We start from the raw sequence: 17,708 nt of genomic DNA on the forward strand, positions 1-17,708 counted from the left end.
TTTTTTTTTTTTTTTTCTCTTTTTGAATGCAGCTTCCCTCAAAGCTGGTATAATTTCAGTGCAGATCTTCAAAACCTTTTGTCTAATCCTGTGTATAGGCTTTCCCATAACAAAACTTAAAGAGGTCCTGGCTGGCTCGGGTGGGCAGTTCTCACCATATTCCCTGTAGCATTTGCACATTAGAAAAGCTTTATCCCCTCTTTGGGGGCAGGCTTTTTTGTTAGAAAAGCACTGAGGTAAACCTCTAGGGGACGGCAGGACTCAGTGGGTGTGTCACTGTTAAATGACCCAGCCAGCTGGACAGGTTGAGGTACAATTTACTGGAAATACATTAAAAGTGTGTTGGGAAATGATTCTTAAAAATGTTCCCACTGCTGGTGTGATACAGATTAGAACCCCAGTGCGCAACTGAGAAAAATTAAATTGTAACAAGAAACCCCTGATGGTACAATGATGGCTTATGGGGAGAAGGGTTGAACTCAAGGAACTAAAGAGAGAAAATTCAGCTTTTGGTGACTTTCTGCCTAGGTCCAAGACAGGTCTGCAGAGGGCAGGGGCTGGATAGGTAGGGGCACTTCTAGCTGACATTGACATCTGTGTGCGTTTTCCAGATAGTCGATGTATCAAACTTGGCATTCTCCTCTCTCTTTACCCTCTTGGTAGTGACATCCCAAGGGAATCAGAGGTGGAGTCTTATGCAGCCTTCTGTGGAGACAATTTTGGCAGCCGCATGTATGATATGATTTATGCAGCAGAAAAAAGTTTCTGGCTGGCATGGCTACCATTCAACGTGTTCTTTCTCCTAAGGCAAGGACTCTCCAGGAATCCCTGTTTAAAATGCAAATGGTCCAGAGAAATGGAATAGACATTTATCAGTCATCAACACCATGGTGAGAATTAGTGTCAACAGAATTTAGCAAGCTGAACAATCAGGACCTGAGAGAGAGTGGGACACAGAACAGAGGAATTTGAATGAGGAGGAAGAATTTCTCTGGAGTTGCTTAAGGCAGGCAAGCCAGAGTGGTGCATTGCAAAGGGCACCTGGGGTCATCATAAAGAGTTGGAGAGACTCGGGGGAGTGGCAGGGAGGGGAAAGGATGAACAAAGCATGGAGAAAGAGGCTATAGAGAGGAGATATGGGAGACCATCAAAGTGAATTTGACAAACCCTGAACTTTGCCTTAGAATTGTCCTTCACGAGACACACACAGTTCTACAAATCTTGTCAATAGATCCTTGTCCTAGAAATCTCATCTTGGATCTCTGCAGTTTTCTTGGTCCATTGGCAGATGGCCCTGAACTCATTAAATTCTAAATTTAATATATGTGTGTTAAACATACACGACAAATATAAAAATATGCAAGGCATTTTTACCTAAGTCCCTTTGATTATTTTCATGATCAGCCTGACGTATAGTAGATGGTTAATAAATATTTACTCAGACGAATTGAATATGTGGAAAGGTGTTACCATTAGTCCCATTTTATGGATGAGGAAATTGAGCTTTAGAGGGGTTGAATTGCCCAAGATCAAGCATCTAATTGGTGCTGAGGTCTATTTCCACATTTATCCCCTCCACTTGACCCCGGCCGCCTTTCTTTAGGCCCAGAGTCCCCCCTTACAATCCCCCATTCTGGCTTGCCTTACCTAGGTAGCTTCAAAGCAATGCTTTCTGCTTTTGGAGTCCTGACTCCCGAGGCCAGTTCTCCAACATTGCCTTCCTATGCGAACAGGATTGAGCAAGGCTTTGTGTTCTCTACCTACCACCTCTATGTAGAGAAATTGAGTGTGATCCACAGGGAAGTCTTTGACCTTTTAATTACAAATTTTTGGGTCTGCTGGACTTCTAGGTCCCCAGCTGCCCAACCAGATAGACTTTTCCAGGCAACTTGAGGCCTTGAACAATATTTTAATTGGAAATAACTCAAATGTCTAAAACTGGGATTGGTGGCCCATTTTCTTCTATCATGTGTGATAAAGCATGTTTATTGGAAGTACTACTAGAACCAAGAATTTGGTCCCCAGAAAGCCAAGGACCTAAGAGTAGTCAGTCCTTTCAAAGTGGCAAGAGCTGCTGGAGAAGATATCTTTGATATTCTTGAGGGGCAACTTAAAGCCAGGAGCCAGAGTGCTGGATGGTAAAGAAGACTAGAGTGGCATGATAGCGGAGGAGCTGGGGTGATTATCTTGAGACACTGATGAGTGCTTGCATAATAGGCTGACTGTGGATGGTATTTGGAAAATCAGGTTTGCTTAATGGCAAAGAGTAGAGATGGCTAAGCCATATGCAGGTTGCCTGACCTTGACCACAAAAATTTGTTTCTGTCATTTTATCTCACTCATTGTCCCTACCCCCAATTCAGTCTTGGCTGTAGTTGTCCTTTCTGAGAAATGGAGTTACTCTTTCCTGACCCCAGAGTAGTAATCCAGTGAGTGGCTCTTTGAATGGAATTCTCTACATCATTCCCTCCTTTTTTTAAATTTATTTTTTTTTATTATGGACTCAGTTTGATTCCCAGATATTCACAGGTAATTCTCAAACATTCCAGCAGCATCATAAAGATGATGATACTTTTTAGGGTTACTGTTTTTTTTTTTTTTTTGAACAGGCTGTAGCTTAATTATTCCATCCTATGTCTCTTAAAAGTATTACAAATCATATTTTCTTTCTTCTTACCTTTTCCCCCCACTACTTTGTGTATGTGAGTGTATGTCTGTAATATGTAACAAGTAAACATGTGTAGAGCAAAGAGTGTGACCCTCTAGGCCTGCACCATCCCCCAGTTGGAGCTATTAGCCACTTACATGCACAATTAACCGGCTGATTCTTAGATTGAAGGCTGAGAAAGCTAATTACAGGTACAAAAATTGCACCCAGATAAAAAGAGGTTGGTCTGGAAATTTAACCTTTAAACCTTCTTCTTCAGGGTGAGTAGCTAGTGTGTTTGTGTGTACGTGGTATGTATATATGTATACGTATATTTGATTTAGGTTGACCCATCTTCTTGATTTGCTTTCATCATAATTACTAATGGCATCCAGTGGAACCCCTTATTTATGCCATAAATAGCTTCTCCTAAATCACATTCCATTCAAATTCTGAAGGATCTGTTGCAGGCTCTTTCTCTATGTATTATTAATTTTCTTATAAATCTAGAATACTGCAATAATCTATTGGAAAATATGAATGATGTATATGTGTCTATATGTGTTGATTATTATTAAGAAGTACCTCTGGAAAGGGAATTTGTATTTATTAATAGCCTACCTTGTACCAAGCAAGTTTATCCATTCTCTTACCCAGTGAGCTTGGTAGATTATGTCCTTTTAATACATGACATTACTGCAGTTCTACAAAGTGAGGTAACCTGCCTAGGGTCCTATAACCTGTTTTAGGTGAATTTGCCAAACGCAGGCTCTTTGCATTACTCACAATGACCTTTCAGCTTGATAAAGTTCCATGAGTTGGATAAATTCTACATTTTTCTCTGTGTCGATACAAAATGCTATATTGTTCAAAACAATTCTCTTTACATTGTCTCTGGAATTTAGAGCTAGTGGTAGTAAGACTAAAAAGATTGTCTCAGACTGCATATGTTAAACAGACCATCTCAATTTCAGCTTCAGTCATTCACAATGGTATATGGTGTTGCCGAGGAAGTGCCTTTGGTAATCCTCCTCAGTGCTTCGTTTCCATTTTTCATAACCATTTCTCTGGCATCCCTGTCTCATGCTATCTCCTGATGCCTTGGGAGTCTTCCCTTCTCCAAGGACACACCATCCAGCTCTGTGCTCCCTAGATAGGATTCCATGATCTGGATTGGTCCCTTCCTACTTCCAACAAAAGCCCAACTCAGGCTATGATCTATGTTTTCTAGCTAGTTAATAAAATAAGTCCACAAGAACATGGAGAGTGTTAGATGTTAATGGAATTAATAAATTATGGTGCAGCCACTATCTCCCACTATCAGGTTTCCTCCTTAGAAAAATGAAGGGGCAGGTGTGAAGAAGCTCTAAGATCCCATCTTTTTCAGTTTCATTTTCAATATATGATCCATGAACCTCTACACGTTATTCTTACGTTTTGACAAGGGCCTCCCATACATAATGGGTCTTAATTAAAAGAGCACTTTCCCCACTTCTGCCCCTTAAATGGAATGGCCCAGGTTTGACGCTTGGCTGTTTTCCCTCTCCTGGGGGATCCCTATGACCCCACATTTATGCTAATGACTCCTAAATCTACATTTCTAGTCTCCCTCTGATATTGACTACTAGACGTCTACCTATTACTATCTTTTGGCTGTTTCCATTTGTGTTTTCCACAGTCCTCCGAAATTCACTAAATAAAGTAAAATCATCATGCTTATACTCTTCCAAGCTTCTCTTCCTTCCTTATAGATCATTAATGAAAAATGTCACTCTCCTTGTCCCCCAGTGGAGAAATTTACTAATAGTCCTACATTCTCCTCCTTCTTCACCTCCTATAGCCACTTAAGTCATGAAACCTGTTCATTCTTCACCTTAAATTTCTCTGTCATTCATCCAATGTCCTTAACTCCCCAGAATAGCCCCCATTAAGTTTCTTAGAAATTATTGCAATGACCTCATATAGGTTTCCCATCACTTACTGCTGTTTTAGGCCAAATCTTCCTGTTATGACTATGTCACAGGGTCAATGAGAGAAGTAAATAAGATGAGGAACATGGACATGTTTTATAATATTTAAAGAGTTCTACTAGTGTACTCTATTATTTGATGCATTCTGAAAAGACAGATTGCTGATTCTGGCTTCTGAGTCTTTGTGCTGCTTCCTGTGTCTAGAATATTCCCCTTTAGCCCCTCTTCTTTTTAAAATAATGCCCAGGAATTCCTGTTGTGGCTCAGTGGGTTAAGAATTGGACATTATCTCTGTGAGGATGTGGGTTCAATCCTTGGCCTCACTCAGTGCATTAAAGATACAGCATTGCTGAAAGCTGCAGCGTAGTTTGTGGACCCGGCTTGGATGTAGTGTTGCCGTAGCTGTGGTGTAGGCCTCAGCTGCAGCTCAGATTAGACCCCCTAGCTGGGGAACCTCTATATGCCACAGAGCCATAAAAAGAAAACTTAAAAAAAAAATACCCATTTTTCAAAGCCTAGCACAAGCTCACATCTTCCAGAAGCACAATCTAACCATCCCTGACATATTTAAAGTATCTTTCCAAACACCTGTGCTTCTAATCTTTGCTCTTTATTAGTTACACCTTTGAACTCCCATTTCCTGGTTCATGGTTTGTTCTCCATGATCAGGTTGTGAGGTCGCCAAAGGCAGGAACCATATCTTTATACTTCTCTATAAGAATAAAGGTCCTCAAAAACACTGGGTAGATGGGTGGATGGATGAACAAGTGGATACCTCCATGGACTTCTATTTGATTTAGCTTGAAATTATAAATCTGTACATGCAGTCTGTATGAGAAGGATTCCTACATCCCTCTGTCACAGAGGTCCAGCTCTCTAAGCAAAGGAACCATATCTGGATCCTGAAACCTGATTCCACCAAGGGGCAGAGAGAATGAAACTAGTAGAAATAGCATGGGGTAATAAATTCATGACACCTTCCTCATCACATGCTTTTCTTTGTTTCATGGTGTACCAGGAAGAGATTGTAGAGCCAGGTGTACAAGGAAGGGCCAGTGTTCCAGGTGAATCCACAATCCAGCACTGCAGTGTGTGTACATGTATCAGTGTGCCTGCCCCTCTCTAGCAAGTATATTTCATAAGCAGTTTGTAACCTATTGTTTCCTCTGCCCAAATAGTTGGGTGTCTTTAGCACTTCCTCCACAATTGTGGCCACTGTCCCCCACTTGCTTATCCAGATACACAATTGGACAATAAAGAAGCCATAGAAAATTCATAGAGCCAGAGGTTGTCATTCGTTGCTGATTTTAAATGAACCTTGATGCATAGGATGAAAGAGCCATTAGCGGGAAAGAGCTTAAACTACATTAAGAAGAGAGGAGAAAATTGTCCAACATTTGGTCAGTCTGACAAGGTAAAAGGGAATGTAGGGTGGGGGTAAGCTATTAGAGAAGGAAAGACTTCTTTGCACAATGATGCTGAAGAGCAGGCATGGGGTGGAATAAAGTGCCAGCCTGGGTTTGGAAACAATGCATAAGCACCATAAATATGTGCAAAGTTCCCAGGCAGGAGAACAGTTCTTTCTTTACCATTAAAAACATTACAAATGCCTTCACGCTTGCCTCTTTCTTCTTCCAACTCTGCCTCCTCCTTCCTTTGATTCTCTGTCTATGAAACTTAAAGTATATTTGAGGCGCTTAAAGGGAGTCTCCAACTACTGTTTAACAAGTCATTACTAATTATTGTTTAGCACTGGATTATGGGCCGGATCATGGAATTAAAACAGAGCTTTTAGGACACCTTTGTACCTGGCAAAGAGTTAATGAGCACATGCTGGGTCCCTGTAGTAACTGCCAAGCTGGTTTGCTATTTTATTTCAGTGGCCTAGGAACAAAATCTAATAAATCATTTTACTTTTATCTCGATGCTTCCTTTTTCATTAGCAAAATGAGGAAGCTTCGTTGTAATGTTTACCATAAATTGGGAATTTTTTTACATTGTTCAATTCATTGGTTATCTGCAGAGTGGGGTGTATGTGTATATTGGAGGAAGAGAAAAATATTACATGCAAATCTGGGAACAACAAAGTACTGGATTAATAGGTTAAGCAGAGAAAGTGATTTGCCTCCTGAGACCCTGGCTGATGACTGGACTTCCTCATGATTGTGTGTGTTTGTGGACTATGGACATAGAATATAGACAGTGGACATTGTGTGTGTATGTGTGTGTGTGTAATAAGGCAGCCTATATTTCTAGAAATGGGAGGGCAAGTTTTCTGCCTCTAGGCCCAGACACTTGGGGTTTCTTGGTAAGGGTTCTATAGCTAGGACCATATGGGAAAAGAGGAGAAAGCCGGGAAAAACAGGGTGAATTATGAGCAAATGGTTTGTCCTGATGAGATGTCCAGCTGAGTTGGCAGCCAAACTTCCCAGAGCAACACAATTCACCAGATCTCTGAGCAACCGAATGGTCATGGCTTTGGGGTCCTGCTGACTGGAGTGAGATTTGAACCAATGACCTGTAAGCGAGAAATGCTATTTGCTATTGCTGGGTGCATGTGCTGTTTAGTTTGACCCTCTCACTGCCCCCCGTGGGCTCCTTAAAATTAACATTTAGACATGTTCAGCCCTGAAATGTGGGGTGCAGATGACTCTCCCACTTATCCTGGTGATCAGATCTAGAATTGATTTTTAAAAGCTTTGGATATAGTTGGTAACATATATTATTTGCATAAATTCTACAAATTTTTATGTGATAACAAAGCAGGGGATATACTCTACATGTAAGTCAAGGTGTATAAAGGATAATGTATAACTTAGTAACAGATTCTGTTTTTCTTCCCGTTAAGTCTTACTACTTACTTCTGTAATTTACAATATTAGAATTGCTTTGTGGGAAGTGGGAGCCCATTAAGATGTGTATCTCATGCAGCAGGTATTACATGTAATGTTTTTTAAAAAACACTTAATCTTTAACCTCAGTATTGCATAAAGGTGCAGGGGATCAATTATAGATAAAAAGAGGGGAGATCTCGAAGGACTTGCAAACTTATTGGCAGTTTCTCAAGATACAGTACCAGTTCTGTATATATTGGTATTTAGTTTTCCATGGCTCAGACGAGGAGAAATGTAATTGATTTTATTTGAAAGCCAGAGATGGGGCCAAAGGGGAACTTTTGGTCTATGGTTTTTGCTTTCAGCCCATATAAAGTAAGCATTCCTACCAGAGGTGTTTAATGGTATACTCAGTCTTTTTTTTTTTTTTTTTTAATACAAGTGTGAATGGATGCCTCAGGCTAAGCAAACTCCACCTCTCAGAACCTCAGAGGCTGTGGGAATGATCCCTGCCCTCCTGACCCATCCTTAATTGGCCTATAGTCCAAGAAGCAATTAAAACTAAGGGTCTGATTCATAAAATGTGAACATGCCATTTAAATGTGTGCAGGGGGATTCCTGCTCGTAATGCTGGGATAGAAGCAGCAAGGACTTAATTTTTATCCTCTAAGCCTACCTTTCATAAATTTTCCTTTCTTTTCTCCTCTGGGCTCTAAATGCCCTCCATCCTTTTTCTGACAAATGTAAAGCTGGCTTCAGGGCCAAGGCTGGGCTCAAGTCCTTGGGTGCATGTCCTGATGGCCTTGCTGACCTAGTTCCCACCCTGCCCCCACCCCCAGGCTGGATGTTTTAATCATAATTTTTTTTTTCGTATCTGTTCCTATGATTAACCATTTTATTATTGTGCCCAATAGAATATGGGGAGAAAGCTCTAGAAACTGAGTTGAGCATTCCTGTCTGCAGACACTGAAGCTAAGGGAAAGCTGCCAGCACTTGCCAGAGATGAGCTTCAGAAATGAGTTGTGGGAAGAGAATATACCCCAGAATTCTAAGATCTTTAATTACAATACCAGGGAAACCCTCATTTGTACAATTGCTGTTTATGTTTTGTTTCAATGCATATATTCTTTACTCTCAGCCCTCCACCCCGTACTATTAAGCCCCTAGTGCTGCTGATAATGAGTTTCTGAAATCTGTATGGGAATTCTTTTAAGTTGAACGTGATTCCTGGGAAGCATTTCATAAATTTCTCTATTTGTTTTAGAATGAACTCTGAGGAACAGAGGAAGTCTCTTGTAGGAGATACTAATTAAAGCATAGAAATCATATATTTTTTTTAGTTTAACCACAATTCCAAGCACAGGAGTCCATTTGAGGTGTCTCTTAGACTAATGTCCAATGCTAGGAAAGAATTGTAATAACAGGCCCTTGAGAATATTGTGCTAGCTGTCTGGGACCAACTAAGTTGACAAATAATCACTTGATTCAGTTCTTGTGTTTGCTTTGTCTAATAAACCATAGTCTTATCCTTTATTGTTTCCTGCAGTTTGTATTATACTGCTCTTCACAAAGTTTCGATTTATTATCCAGGAGGCTGCTATCAGCTTTGTTATCCTGAACTCTTTTTTCCAGCCTTTCAGATGGGGCAGGGGGGTTATCTGGTACCTTAGCCTATAGTAAAAGGTTGTATCTACACCATAGCAAACAACCAGGCAGAAAGTGAAAAACTTCAGTCCTTTTCCCAGATGGCCCCAGATGCATGGCATTGTGTAGACTGAAACAGCCAGATGGCTGAATGGATTTTTCACTTTCCATCTGGGTGCGTGACATGGTGGAGATGCAGCCAAAGTCTTGAGCCAAAAGAAAATGCCAGCCAAGGAGATGAGGTATTGCTACTTTCCAGGCACCTAATTCCTGCTGGGTGGTATTGTGACCTTGGTTTAATTTATTCCTTCAGAAGCAAGTCCCTCTTGTGGAAACAATGACTGTCGACCTGTAGAAATAAAGAGGGAAGCAGAGAGACCCAAAGAAACTTGGAGAGAGTATATCTTTGGCTTTCCTGGAAGGACAGGTCTTTCACTAACTTGGTGGGAATAGTCGCACCTGGGGAATGCCCTCTCTTTCCAGGTCTCTGGAGGTCAGCAAGCTAGAGGCACTACGAAATACCAAGTGACAACAGAAATGTCAAGGGACTTGCTGTCCATCATGGGCATCACTAAATCTCTTTGAACAACCCTGGGCAGTGAATTATGGCAGCATGGAATTGACTTACAGTTTATTTCTAGTAACAGGCAGTTACTATGTCAAATCTGAAACCATTCAGCAAAGCCTATAAAAATATATGACAAAGTAACAGGCTACCTCTAGCTCCTTTTAGCATGTTTATGAGTTTAAACTGCACTGAGCTTGTGTTTATAGAAATGAATACAGGGATTTCTTATGTCCTATTCTTTTTCTCTCTCCCTACCCTGCAGTCAGCTCTTTTGTGACTGTGGGGTGATATCCAAGCCTTTCAGAATGTTTGAACTCCTAACCAGAGCTACCATTCTGTTTAGAGGCAGTCTTATTGGTACACATACAACTTGTATTTTTCTGGAATAGTTGAAGTTCTTTTGTTGAGGAACAGGATAGATAAATGACAGTTGCAAAAGAAAATCATTGTCAAGTTACCTTTCACCCAGTCTTTCTCCCCCAACGCTGTTTGACACTTACTGAGAAACTAATTGCAGCCCGAGTGGGGCCACGGGACAAATGCTGCAATCCAGGCATAATGCGACACCAAATATAATAAGGTAACATATTGTTAAAAGTCAATATCCCAAGTCTAACAATACGGTGTCACAGACTCATAAGCGTGTAACCATATAATACATAATTGTCATCTGCAGAGAAAAGATCTAATTTTGATAATGCATATTGAGATTGGTTGTCTGAAAAATGCTCATGGCTCCAGAAGGTTTGACAGTCCTGAATATCACATAATAGCATGTAGCCAAGGAACATGGGATGAAGGGAAGAAAGAGAGACTCTATTCCAGAACGCAAGCACTCCCACTCACAGTTTTATTTTTAAAAGAACATGATTCTGCTCAGACAATGAGCAAGTTTACTGTGAAGGGTGTTTTTTCCCCTGGGTTTCCATATTTGGAATCCGTGTGTGCATATGTGTGTGTACACGCACGTGTGTGTGAATGTCCCAGTTCATCCTCTGGGGTCTGAGCTATAGGATTCTGCTTTGACAGACACAGATATCCTGAAGTCTCTTACTTATAAGGACTTGGTATAGCTTTAAATTCCAAAGAAATTAAGCAAAATCAACAGACTCTTGAAACATGCTACTACTATACTTCTTCAATTCTAGGAAATAGCTTTTTAGCATTTTAAGATAGCCGTGGTCAGCATTCCTCTTAAAGTGTGTGTGTAGATTTCTTCTCCCTAAAACACTGTTTTTAAAGGAAAGACATATCTTTCAATTGGTGGCATCTAAGAGTCTAAGAAAACATGTAATAATAAATATGCTAGAGGAGTTCCCCAGTGACTCAGCAGGCGAAGGATCCTGCATTGTCTCTGCTGTGGTTTGGGTCACTTCTGTGGTGCAGGTTGGATTCCTGGCCCAGAAACTTCAGCATGCCATGGGTGTGGCAAAAAAAATCACTCTAGGTTTATTTATGGAATGTGTGTGATGTCCCTAAGGTAGCAGAAGACCTTTGACAAATGTTTCCTTTCAATTTAATATGAACCCTCTGGAGGAGCTCATTTTATTTCCATTTTACATTGCAGATTCCAAGACCCATAGCCACTGAGTTATATTATAGGCTCTCTTCCTCCCGTATTCCAAGGCCTGATCATCTCAAGGTGATCAGGTGGCAAGGTGCAGTCCAATAGGGTGCTTTGTTCCCATACCCATACCTTAGCTGGGGTCCGCTGCCCTGGACTCGCTGATCCTCACATTCTACTAGCTCTTTAAACTCAGGGTGTTGTTGATCTGGATATGGCTCTCATAGCTAGAAGGTTTGTGCTTCTTTTAAATTCCTGGAGAGCTTTTTTGTATCTCTTGTCACATGTTCATCTGAGGTTGCCCTGTCAATATACTTTTATGACGACGCCCCAAGTCCCTTTACTGGATGAAAACTTCTCAAGGGCAGAGACATTTCTGGGGCCTGTCATCAGTCACAACATCCACACACTTAGTCTGTATATAGTACATGAACATTTAATATGTGCAGAACCAGTAAGTAGCATGAAAAATTGTACCAAACTAGTACTGTTTATGGAGGTTGAAGGAAATCTGAGATCATTGATCTTGTTTTTCAAGAGCGCCTGACTCCCTATGTTACTCTCCTCTTGAGACCCATTCATTCATTCATTCATTCATCAAAATTCTTATTGTAAATGGTTCTATTTCATAGCGTAAGGTTAGATGACCTGGAGGAATATAGAGAGAAATAAGAACTACCCCTGAAGGCATCATAATCTAGTTGATGAGATCCCAGAGATGCAAATATTAGAGGAGACTATGGATGTGTGAGGTTTATATAAGAGGTGTAAATAGTTATTATTATTATTTAAATATCTATCATTCAGTGCAGAGCATGTTAATTGATGCCATAGTTCAGAGAACAGAACAAGTCAAAGTGGATGATTAGGAAGGACTTTGTGTGTGTGTGTGTCTGTGTGTGTGTTTATTTTTTTTTATTAGTGTATAGTTGATTTACAGTGCTATGTCATTTTTTTCTGTACAGCATAGTGACCCATACATATATATATACGTTCTTTTTCTCACCTTACCTTACATCATGGTCTATCCCAAGAGACTGGGTATAGTTCTCTGTGCTTTAGAGTAGGACCTCAATGCTTTTCCATTCTAAATGTAATAGTTTGCATCTACCAACCCCAAACTCCCCATTCATCTCACTTCCTCCCTGTTGTACAAGTGGAAATGAGGGATAGCAGAAACCAGCAAAACATGCACGGCAGTCGTTTTGGTTTTAGCTGAAGTTGGAATGCCAGTGCAGGAGTGACCACAGATGAAATATTGGCTTGGGTAGGATTATGGAGGACTTTGAGTGGCAGGTCAAAGTCCTTGGGGAGCCGTGGAGAGTGTTTGAGGAGGGGAGAGGCCTGGTCAGGTCTGTAGTCTTGGGAGATTAGCTTGGCTTGGCGTAGGGACGGTCTAACTAAAGGATGACTCAAGCCCAAGAATAGGAAGTTATTAAGAGAGAATGAAGAGCATCATTCAGAAGGGTGCTATTTGGTTTAAATATGCTTAAAATATGTAAAAAGATGGGAAAAGTTTCTCTTTAAAAACTGGAATTGTTAAAGCAGATTTTAACTGAATCTTATAACCGAATGGCTGATATAGCTGGGGTTGTTGGAAATGCAGAGCGTGAGCCTGGAGAGGAGCTTGGGGGAGCTGAGGTGGCTGCATGAAAAACCTAATTGGAAGGTGGAGCCAAGGGGCAAGGATGGCTCTATGGACAGCAAGTCTGTGAAAACGTATTTCCTTACAACTCTCTGAGAAAAATAAGGACATGGGGGGAACACAGCAGGAAATTAACATTTATTGAGCTCCTCTGTGTATCAGACAGAATGATGCTATGCTTTTTCTTTTTTACTTTGACTCTTTAAATCCCTACAACATCCTTGTGGGGAAGGTATTATTATCCCCATTTCGCATGAGAGAAAAACAAGGCTCAGAGAATTTAAATAACTTGCCCAGCATTACAGAGTCAGATTTTGTGTTGGGTTTCATCCCAAGAGTGTACAAGCTATAAACCCATGCTTTCCTCGCTGCACCTGGTGGCATTATAGTGACATGCCAGGTCATTGCCTGTTTTTTGCATTAGAGTCTCAGAGACAGTAGGTACCCAACACTTGCATTGCCTACACATCTCCTGACCTAGGCTGTCTGGATCTTATCTCTCACTGTAATGGGAAGACATGAAGATGTCAGAAAATCATGTCTCCTTTTTGAAGGACAGAGCAGAGATGGACCAAAACCTCATTCTGTGCTTTCTGTCCCCCAGCCTTCACTCCAGGATCAGGAGCCTGAGATGTTCTGATCTCAGATACAGAGCTGGTTGGAACCTGGAACAGGAAACGCAGTGAGGAAAGCAAAAGAAAGACACTCCAAGAATTGTTTGCCTCTGTCCCACTTTATTTACTTTCCTTCTATTCTGCCCATCCACTAAAGGCTCTACCCTTAATGTGAGGACCAAAATTCTCTGTCACTAAGGACTCAGTTTGTCATTGATTCATTTCAGAGCTCCTCTTCCTCCTCAAGGGTGGATTTTGCTGGTCAAAATGGCAAAGCTGTTTCCCATAGAGGCTAGAACATTGCTTCCCAACATTTTTCATATCATAGCACAAATATAAAATGATAATATTTGTAGGGCACTCTGGAAAACCTGACCGAGCTCTTCATGGGTGGAGCTCGGCCCAGGGCTCCAGTCCCCTCCAGTGTTCCTGAGGCCTCACCTATGACGTATATAAGATGTACCTGGCTAGATGCCCTGGGCTGGAGCCGGCCATCGTTCATCACCCAGAGCAGTAGATTCATAGATTTATCATCAGAGGCTAGTGTTGCCCCCTGTTTATCTGTAGTTTCTTTAGGTCTCTGTATCTTTTTATTTTGTTTTAGTTTAGTTTAGTTTTTTGGGCTGCACTTGCGGCATATGGAAGGTCCCAGGCTAGGGGTCGAATCAGAGCTGTAGCCTCTGGCCTACGCCATAGCCACAACAATGCCAGATCCAAGCCATGTCTGTGACCTACATCACAGCTCACGGCAACGCTGGATCTTTAGCCCCCTGAGCAAGGCCAGGGATCGAACCTGCAACCTTACGGATTCTAGTGGGATTCATTTCCGCTGTGCCACGATGGGAACTCCTCTGTATTTTTAAAAGTAAGAAAGATCCAAAATAGGGTTACGGAACTGTGATGAGAGGGAAATGTTCTATTTACATGATAATTGCAAAATTTATAAAATATTATTTACCCATAGAATATAATTGTATGTTACTAGTTTAAAGCTATGTAGTGAGCTCAGTCTTTCAAGCCTGTTCAGGTGTCTTGGTAAGGCCAGGTATAATTTCATCTGGGATATATGCTGAAAGTCTACATGTGATACTTTTGTGAATCTGAGGTCCAGGCCAAATGGAACTGCCTCTCTCATGCAATAGGTTCTGATGGGTAATAATAACTATAAGTGATAGAAATAGATTAGGTGATTTCTATATGCCAGGTACTAGGCTTTTACAAGGACTGTTTACTGTAATCTTCATAGCAACTCTGTCCCTGTTTTACAGATGAATAAACTGAGGCTTAGAGCGAGAGGTTAAGTAACTTGCTCAAAGTCACATGGCTATTGAATAACGGCAGTTTGATGCGAATACCATTGGTACCAATAGATCATGCTGCCAGAATTTTTAGAGAATTCTCCTTAGATGTAGGAAGAAAAAGAAAAAGAAATTGCAAAGCGTTATTTGCTAACAACTGGCCTTAAAAGCTGATCCCTCAGAGATACTGACAACAGTCCGTAAATATTGTGTATTACAGTTGGTGAATTCCTCTGTACTCATAAGTAGCCAATGGATTATTTAGGGTTACTAGAGTTAGTAAAAAAAACTACAAAGTGCCCAGATAATTTTGAATTTCAGGTAATCAAGGTATGACTTTTTTAATGAAAATTTTTTTCAAATATTGCATGGAGCTTACTTATACTAAAAAAATTATTTCTTGATTATCTCAAATTCAAATTTAACTGGGAGTCCTCCCTCTATTTTTTTTTTTTTCTGGATATCCTAACATTGCTGATATTGTCTGTTGATAGGTGAGAATTTCCTTTAACACTTATGACTCTTTGATGACCCTAGACAAAGGCAAGGATTATTTATTTATTTATTTATTTATTTATTATTATTACTCAATGAATTTATTATATTTATAGTTGTACAATGATCATCACAATCCAATTTTATAGGATTTCCATCCCACACCCCCAGTGCATCCCCCAACCCCCCAAACTGTCTCCTTTGTTAACCATAAGTTTTTCAAAGTCTGTGAGTCAGTATCTATTCTGCAAAGAAGTTCATTGTGTCCTTTTTTCAGATTCCACATGTCAGTGATAGCATTTGATGTTTGTGTCTCATTGTCTGACTGACTTCACTTAGCATGATAATTTCTAAGTCCATCCATGTTGCTAAAAATGACAGTATTTCATTCCTTTTTTTAATTATTATTATTATTTTTTGTCTTTTTGCCTTTTCTGGGGCCGTTCCCGTGGCATATGGAGGTTCCCAGGATAGGGGTCTAATTGGAGCTGTAGCTGCCAGCCTACTCCAGAGCGACAGCAACGCAGGATCCGAGCCGCATCTGTGACCTATACCACAGCTCGCAGCAACACCAGATCCTTAACCCACTGAGCAAGGTCAGGGATCAAACCCGCAACCTCATGGTTCCTAGTCGGATTCGTTAACCACTGAGCCATGATGGGAACTCTTTTTGTTCCTTTTAATGGTTCAGTAATATTCCATTGTGTATAAGTACCACAACTTCTTTAGTCACTCCTCTGTCAATGGACATTTAGGTTGTTTCCATGTCTTGGCTATTGCAAATAGTGCTGCAATGAACATTGGAGTACAATGTCTTTGTGAGTCATGGTTTTCTCTGGATAGATGCCCAGGAGTGGGATTGCTGGATCAAATGGTAGTTCTATGTTTAGTTTTCTGAGGAATCTCCATACTGTTTTCCACAGTGGTTTCTCAATTTACAATTCCACCAACAGTGTACTAGGGTTCCTTTTTCTCTACACCCTCTCCGGCACTTACTGTTTGTAGACTTTTTTGATGATGGCCATTCTGGCCTATGTAAGGTGGTACCTCATAGTGGTTTTGATTTGCATTTCTCTAATGATGAGTGATGTTGAACATCTTTTCATGTGTTTTTTGGCCATCTGTATGTCTTCTTTGAAGAATTGTCTGTTTGGATCTTCTGCTCATTTTTTGATGGGATTGTTTGTTTTTTTGGTGTTGAGCAGTAGGGTGTTTATAAATTTTGGAGATTAATCCCTTGTCAGTTGATTCATTTGCAAAGATTTTCTCCCATTTTGTGGGTTGTTTTTTCATTTTGTTTAGGGTTTCCTTTGCTGTGCAGAAACTTTGAAGTTTGAGTAGGTCCCATTTGTTTATTTTTGTTTTTACTGTCATTACTCTAACAGGTGGATCTGAGAAGATGTTGCTGTCATTTATGTTGGAGAGTGTTTCGCCTATGTTTTCCTCTAAGAGTTTTATATTGTCTGGTCTTATATCTAGGTCTTTAACCCATTTGGAGTTTATTTTTGTGTATTGTGTTAGGGAGTGTTCTAATTTCATTCTTTTCCCTGTGGCTGTCCAGTTTTCCCAGCACCACTTATTGAACAAGGTTTTTTTTTTCCATTGTGTATTCTTGACACCTTTGTCATAGATTAGTTGGCTGTAGGTGCGTGGATTTAATTCTGGGCTTTCTATCCTGTTCCACTGATCTGTATTTCTGTCTTTGTGCCAGTACCATATGGTTTTGATGACTGTTGCTTTGTAGTATAGTATGAAGTGAGGGAGCCTGATTCCTCCAGCTCCATTTTTCTTTTTCAGGATGTCTTTGGCTAGTCTGGACCTTTTGTGCTTCCTAGCAAACTTTAAAATATTTCAAGTTCTGTGAAAAATGTCCTTGGTAATTCGATATGGATTGCATTGAATCTGTAGATTGCCTTGGGTAGTATAGTCATTTTGATAATATTGACTCTTCCAGTCCAAGAGTATGGTATGTCTTTCAATCTATTTGTGTCATCTTTGATTTCTTTCATCAGTGTCTTATAGTTTTCAGAGTACAGGTCTTTTGTCTCTTTAAGTAGGTTTACTCCTAGGTATTTTATTCTTTTGGATGTGATGGTAAACGGGATTGCTTCTCTAATTTCTCTTTCTGATCTTTCATTGTTAGTGTATAGAAATGCAGTGGATTTCTGTGTATTAATTTTGTATCCTGTGACTTTGCCAAATTCATTGATGAGCTCTAACAGTTTTCTGGTCGAGTCTTTAGGATCCTCTAGGTATAGTATCATGTCATCTGCAAATGATAGTTTTACTTCTTCCTTTCCAGTTTGGATTCCTTTTATTTCTTTTACTTCTCTGATTGCTATGGCTAGGACTTCCAAAACTATGTTGAAGGGTAGTGGCGAGAGCAGACATCCTTGTCTTGTTCCTGATCTCAGTGGGAACTCTTTCAG

The sequence above is a fragment of the Sus scrofa genome, chromosome 3 (assembly GCF_000003025.6).
Source record: "Sus scrofa isolate TJ Tabasco breed Duroc chromosome 3, Sscrofa11.1, whole genome shotgun sequence".
In the NCBI taxonomy this organism is placed as follows: domain Eukaryota; kingdom Metazoa; phylum Chordata; class Mammalia; order Artiodactyla; family Suidae; genus Sus; species Sus scrofa.